This window comes from Callithrix jacchus, chromosome 2 (genome assembly GCF_049354715.1).
Source record: "Callithrix jacchus isolate 240 chromosome 2, calJac240_pri, whole genome shotgun sequence".
In the NCBI taxonomy this organism is placed as follows: Eukaryota; Metazoa; Chordata; class Mammalia; order Primates; family Cebidae; genus Callithrix; species Callithrix jacchus.
Window position 1 is genome coordinate 13,449,014 of NC_133503.1, and position 7,678 is coordinate 13,456,691.

The window sequence follows — 7,678 nt, forward strand, 5'->3', positions numbered from 1 at the left end:
TAATGCAGGTAGAGACATGCAGAAGTTAATGCAGCAGGTCCAGAGGATCCTCAGTTTTGTTTTTGTTTTTTGTTTTGAAACGAAGTCTCGCTCTGTCTCCAGGCTAGAGTGCTGTGGCTGGATCAGGGCTCACTACAACCTCTGCCTCCCGGGTTCAAGAGATTCTCATGACTCAGCCTCCTGAGTAGCTGGAATTATACAACCCTGCCACCACGACTGCCTAATTTTTTTTTTTTTTTTAGTCAGAGTCTCATTCTGTCACCAGGCTGCAGTGCAGTGGCACTATGTCAGCTGACTGCAATCTCTGCCTCCCAGGTTCAAGCAATTCTCCTGCCTCAGCCTCACCAGTAGCTGGGACTACAGGTGCACACCACCACACCCACCTAATTTTTATATTTTTAAGTTAAGACAGGGTTTCACCATACTGGCCAGGATGGTCTCGATCTCTTGATCTCATGATGCACCCACCTCAGCCTCCCAAGTGAGCCACTGCACCCAGCCCAGAGCCTCAGTTTAGGCTCAGGTTGATGGTCCCTCCTTCCCGCCAACAGCCAGATTGTCACAGAGTCAGATGGCATTTGCTCTTAGTGACTCCCAGGATTCATGCTGGATGGTGGATAGCCTGGTTTTAATGCTCCAGGCCAGATACATCTCTCTTTGACTTCAGACAACCTGAGAGAGCCCTCAAGCCCATGTGCCTCATATAAGTAATCATCTAGATCAGGGGTCCCCAATCCCTGGAGACCAGTGCTGGTCCATGGCCCATTAGAAACTGGTCCACACAGCAGGAGGTGAGTTGCAGGTGAGCAAGCAGAAGCTTCATCTGTATTTGTAGCTGCTCCCTGTTGCTTGCATTACTGCCTGAGCTCTGCCTCCTGTAGGATCAGCGGCGGCATTAGATTCTTTTTTTTTTTTTTTTGAGATGGTGTCTCACTCTGTCGCCCAAGCTGGAGTGCAGTGGCACCATCTTGGCTCACTGCAACCTCCACCTCCCAGGTTCAAGCAATTCTTGAGCCTCAGCCTCCTGAGTAGCTGGGATTACAGGCGCCCACCACCATGCTTAACTAATTTTTTATATTTTTGGTAGAGACGGGGTTTCACCATGTTGGCCAGGCTGGTCTTGAACTCCTGACCTCAGGTGATCCTCCCACTTCGGCCTCCCAAAGTGATGGGATTACAGGCATGAGCCACCACATACGGTGGCATTAGATTCTCACAGAGGCATGAACCCTATTGTGAACTGAGCATGAAGGATATAGGCTGCACACTCCTTATGAGAATCTAAAGCCTGATGAGCTGTCACTGTCTCCCATCACCCCCAGATGGGACAATCTGGCTGCATGAAAACAAGCTCAGGGATCCCACTGATTCTACATAATGGCAATTTGTAGAACTGTGTCATTATATATTACAAACACTGCTGAATACAGCTTCTAATTATTTAATCATGCAACTGGAGACTTCAGAAACTGCCATTATTGATATACATCTTCTACATTGATGGTTTCTTACTGATCCTTGGATTTTAAAAAACTTTCTACCTAGGGTCTTGATCACAGAGCCGACATCTAATAAACAACTCCGGGCTTCCACAGACCTATCAGTCAGACAGTTCAAGTGGCATAAGATTGTGGTTGTGGTATCAGCCATTGCAATTTGGATGAGTATTTCTCTTTCTACTTATCTCTCTCCAGCCCTAAAGATTGAACTAGTTCCTCTAATCCGAGAGAAGGAGGCTAAGAAAAGCTCTCCATTTCTTCATTCAGTTTCCCGCTATTAATCCAGGAGCAGAAGCATCACAGTGGAACAAGTTCTTAGAAAGAGAATGAGGGCCGGGCACCATGGCTCAAGCCTGTAATCCCAGCACTTTGGGAAGCCAAGGCAGGAGGATCACTTGAGCCCAAAAGTTTGAGACCAGCCTGGGCAACATAAGGAGATCCTGTCTCTACATAAAAATACAAAAATGATCTGGACATGGTAGCAGGCACCTGTAGTCCTGGTTATTCAGGAGGCTGAGGTGGGAGATTCACTTGAGCCTGGGAGGTAGAGGCTGCAATGAGTCAAGATGGCACCACTGCACTCTAGCCTAAGTGACAGAACAAGATCCTATCTCAAAAATAGAAAAAGAAAAAAAGAAAGAGAGGAGAGAGAGAGGGAGAGAAAGAAAGAAAGAAAAAGGAAGGAAGGGAGGGAGGAAGGAAGGAAAAGATAGGAAAGAAAGAGCCAGGTACTGTGGCTCATGCTTGTATTGCCAGCACTTTGGGAGGCCGAGACGTGTGGATCACCTGAAGTCAGGAGTTCGAGACCGGCCTCACCAATGTGGAGAAATCCTGTCTCTACTAAAAATACAAAATTAGCTGGGTGGGTTTGATGGTGCATGCCTATAATCCCAGCTACTAGGGAGACTGAGGCAGGAGAATCACTTGAATGCAGGAGGCGGAGTTTGCAGTGAGCCAAGATTGCGCCATTGCACTCCAGCCTGGGCAACAAGAGTGAAACTCCATCTCAAAAAAAGGAAGGAAGTGTGGGAGGGAGGGAAATGAAAAGAAAAGGAAAATGAAAGAAAAGAAAAGAAAGAGAATGAGTGAGCAAATTGTGTCAGGCAGAGGTAGTTGTAAGGGAGTCCGAAACACTAGTCCAAATGAGTTTGTTTGAGAAAATGATAGAAATCTAAGTTCATACTTTCTCTTTCCCAGGTTGTAACATTTCTGCTCCAACTCAACCAGCTCCTTTCCAATTTTTTTTTTTTTTTCTTGAGACAAGAGTTTTTTTTTTTTTGAGACAAGAGTTTTGCTCTTGTCGCCCAGGCTGGAGTGCAGTGGCACAATTTTGGCTCACCACAAAATTCTGGCTCCCAGGTTCTCCTGCCTCAGCCTCCCGAGTAGCTGGGGTTACAGGCATGTGCCACCACGCCCGGCTAATTTTGTGTTTTTAGGAGAGACAGGGTTCCTCCATGTTGGACACACTGATCTCAAACTCCCAGCCTCGGGTGAACCTCCTGCTTTGGCCTCCCAAAGTGCTGGGATTACAGGAATGAGCCACTGTGCCCAGCCTATTTTTAATTTTTTGAGGAAGCACATAGTATTGTTCACACTGGCTGCACTATTTTACATGCTCACTGACAGTACACAAGAGTTCCAGTTTCTCCATATCCTCGCCAACATTGATTTCCTGTTTTTGATAGTAGGCATCATAATGGATGTCAGGTAGTTTCTCACTGTAGTTTTGATTTGCATTTCTCTAGTGATGTTGAGTATCTTTTCATGTATTTATTGACCTTTTGTATATCTTTTTTTTTTTTTTAAGACAGGGTCTCTCTGTGTCTCCCAGGCTGGAGTGCAGTGGTGCAATCACGGCTCACTATAGCCTTAAACTCCTGGGTTCAAGCGATCCTCCTGCTTTGGCCTCCTGAGTAGCTGGAACTATAGGCTCTCTTTAGCGAAATGCCTAGTCAAGTCTTTTGCCCCTTCTTTTTTCTTTTTTTCTGTTTTTTTTTTTTTTTCTTGAGACAGAGTCTCACCTTGTTGCCCAGGCTGGAGTATGACAGCATGACCTTGGCTTCACTGCAACCTCCGCCTCCTGGGTTCAAGCCATTCTCCTGCCTCAGCCTCCTGAGTACCTGAGATTACAGGCATGCACCACCATGCCTGGCTGATTTTTTGTATTTTTAGTAGAGATGGGGTTTCACCAAGTTGGCCAGGCTGGTCTCAAACTCCTGACCTTATGATCCACCTGCCTGGGCCTCCCAAAGTGCTAGGATTACGGGCGTGAGTCACTGCGCCTGGCTGCCCTTTGTTGAATCAGGTGTTTTATATTGTTTGAATTTTAGGAGTTTTCTACATATTCAGGATGTCAATTGCTTATCAGGAATTATTTGGAAACACTTTTTCCCATTCTATGAATTGCCTTTTTAGCTTGTTGATAGTGTCTTTATTTACTTATTTTGAGACATCGTCTCACTCTGTCACCCAGGCTGGAGTGCCACAGGATGATCTCGGCTCACCGAAACCTCTGCCTCCTAGGCTCAAGCGATCTTGCCTTAGCCTGCCCAGTAGCTGGAACTGCAGGTGTGCACCACTACGCCCAGCTAATTTTTTATTTTTTGTAGAGACAAGGTCTCACTATGTTGCCAAGGCTTATCTTAATTCCTAGGCTGAAGGGATCCTCCTGCCTCAGCCTCCCAAAGTGCTGGAATTACAGGTGTGAGCCACCACATCTTAACTAACTTCCTGCCGTGGGAGGAACTGCTGAGCCTTTGTTGGTCCTGCAATTTCAAACCATGTGGCTATGTTTCCCATGAGGCAGGACCAACTTAGGCTCATGCTTACTGGAGACTTGGAGTTTTAGCTGGGGGCTAGAGAGAGAGCTGGAGCCCACCCACTCCTTTTGAGGCAGGAAAATAGGGAAAATAAGGCAGGAGAATAGCAAAGGGAATTAAAACTTGCTTAAAGGGCAGAATAAGTAAAAGCAGAGAGCAAGGTGCTTTTACTTTGTTTTAAAGCAAGGTGAACAAAAGGAATACAAAAAAGACAAAAAATAAAGCAAGGTGAAGGTGTGGGTGAGCAAGAAGCAAGGTTAAGAGGCAGAGATTTGGCTGTAATCTCAGCACGTTGGGAGGCCGAGGCAGGCAGATCATTTGAGGTCTGCAGTTCGAGACCAGCCTGGCCAACGTGATGAAACCCCATCTCTATTAAAAATACAAAAAATAGGCAGGCGTGGTGGTGTGTGCCTGTAATCCGAGATACTCAAGAGGCTGAGGCAGGAGAATCACTGAACCTGGGAGGTGGAGGTTGCAGTGAGCCAAAATTGGGCCAAAGCACTCCAGCCTAGAGTCCATCTAAACAAAAACAAAGTACACCAAACTAATGCTGATCTCATCTGGCAGAGCCTTCTGTCTGCTGTGCCTTCTGAGAGTGGAATACTGTACTCAATACAGTTTTGCTGCTTTGCTATATGTGTGTGTCTGTCCAGTTCTTTGCCGGGGACACCCAGAGCCTGGAATTGCACCATTGTACCATCTGGTAATGTAGGGTCCTGCCCTACAGGATCCTGTGAGCCCCTCTCTACAGGTGTGGAGACGAGGAACTGTGGAAATAAAAGATACAAGACACCAAGAAAGAGAAAACAGAGTTTGGGCCCAAGTGTCCACTGCCAAACAAAGTGTGGAGTCCGGCAGTGGCCCTGAGTGCCTGAACACTGACTTTTATTGAGTACAAAGCAGGGGGCAGGGTGGGTAGGGTGAGGTAATGGTGGTCAGTGATAGGGTCAGGTAAATCATGTGTCTTGGAGATAGGGGCCCAGGTCTTTCAAGCAGCTGAGGTGAGGAGAAAACCTAATGCGTCAGCACTTTTTCATACTTGTCAAGAAAGAAAAAAGACATTAAGATTTATGTTACTGCCAGGCGCGGTGGCTCACGCCTGTAATCCCAGCACCTTGGGAGGCCGAGGCGGGCGGATCACGAGGTCAAGAGATCGAGACGATCCTGGCCAACATGGTGAAACCCTGTCTCTACTAAAACTATAAAAAATTAGCCGGGTGGGGTGGCATGCGCCTGTGGTCCCAGCTACTCGGGAGGCTAAGGCGGAAGAATTGCTTGAACCCAGGAGGCGGAGGTTGCAGTGAGCTGAGATTGCGCCAGTGCACTCCAGCCTGGCAACAGAGCAAGACTCTGTCTTAAAAAAAATATATATATATATATATATATATGTTACTATTACTGATTTTATCTTTTAAGAAAAGGAGGGACCAGGTTCAGAAGCAGAACACGAAAGTAGACATGGAATATGACCACTGAAGCACAGCATCACATAGAGACAATTAAGCCCCCCGGATGTCCGTGGGTTTTCCTGACAGCTGTCAGGCCTACCACAAGAGCTTGGAGAAGCGGAGTTTTCTCCTAACTCCCCCGAGGAAGGGGACGTCTCAGACGTCTTGGACATCTCCTTCCCTAGCTGGCTTAACAGTGGGCGCTTTCCCAGCGCTGGTGCTGCCCCACAGCCGAGGCGCCCTCTAGCAGCCTTTATGCAGGCGTGACAGAGGGCTTAGAGCATTTTGCCTTAGGATCACTTTGTTCACAATGTCACCTCAGTTCCATGCTCCATAACCCGATAATCAATAGTAAGATTAAAAGGTTACCTTGAGTATATATATTTCTGTGATTACATATGATTAACTGTGATTATTCATGATTACATGTAGGAATAACTATGTAACTATATCTCTAATTCTTTTCTAGTTCTGTATTCATATGGGAACAGGCTGAGACTTCAGACCCTTCCTTGGCACTTGTGGGGTCTCCCACAGGGTCTCCCACCCACAGGTAACACTTTCCCAATTCTCCCTTTGATCTGTGCATTTATGCGGCTTTTCCCTTTGTGGTCTGTCCGTCTTCTCTGGCATCTCTCTCTCTTTTTGGCCCATTGTGCAAGAAGGACCTCAGGGATCCAATTTCATTAGCTACTCCCTAAAGAGACAGCGCCTCTGTCTCTTTCTTCTGTGTGCAAACAAGTTCCTTGTTCTACATCTAGTATGGAGATGGTGGAGGCAGGGTTGGCAACAGTGGAGATAAGAGGGAAAAGGGGGATTTAGGCCCAGAGAAGGAAGGGTTTGTCAGGGATGGGGAGGGCTGGAGACCAGGGAATTGGAGGCAAGCCTAGACTCCCCTCTGGTGGCAAGGGGAGGATGTGCAGGTGCACCAGTGAGGACCAGGACACAGATGCGAGTTATTCTCTGCAGTATTTACCAAAACCCACAGACATATAGTTTTTGGGTTGTTTTTTGTTTTGTTTTTAGATGGAGTCTCCCTCTATAGTCCAGGCTAGAATCCAGGGTCACAATCGGCTCTCTGCAACCTCAACCTCCCCGATTCAAGTGATTCTCCTGCCTCAGTCTCCCAAGTAACTGGGATTACAGGCACGTGCCACTACCCCCGGCTAATTTTTTGTTTTCAGTAGAGATGGGGTTTCACCATGTTGGTCACGCTGGTCTCAACTCCTGACATCAAGGGACCCACCTGCCTCGTCCTCCTAATGTGCTGGGATTATAGGCATGAGCCAGCATGAGCCAGCACGCCCAGCCACAGACATATAGTTTTAAACAAGAGAGGGGACCTGCAGATGTGTATGGCAATGACTTAGACATTAGGCTTTGGGTCAGAGGCCATATAAGACAAGCGGAACACATGCCAGAGACAGTGATAGAAGGACTATGTTTGGTGAACCAGAACCTTCTTCCAGGCTGGGCAGGTTGGCTCACACCTGTAATCCCAGCACTTTGAGAGGCCGAAGCAAGAGAATCACTTGAGCCCAGGCAACATAGTAAGACCCCCATCTCTATAAAAAATAAACTAGCCAGGCATGATGGCTCATGCCTATAATCCCAGCACTTTGGGAGGCCAAGGCAGGCAGATCATCTGAGGCTGGGAATTCAAGACCAGCCTGACAAACATGGAGAAACCCTGTCTCTACTAAAAATACAAAATTAACCAGGTATTGTAGTGCATGCCTATTATCCCAGCCACTTGGGAGGCTGAGGCAGGAGAATCTCTTGAAACTGGGAGCTGGCTGGGCGTGGTGGCACGTGCCTGTAGTCCCAACTTCTCGGGAGGCTGAGGTGGGAGGATCGCTTGAGCCCAGGAGTTCTGGGCTGTAGTGCGCTATGTCAATTGGGCGTCCGCACT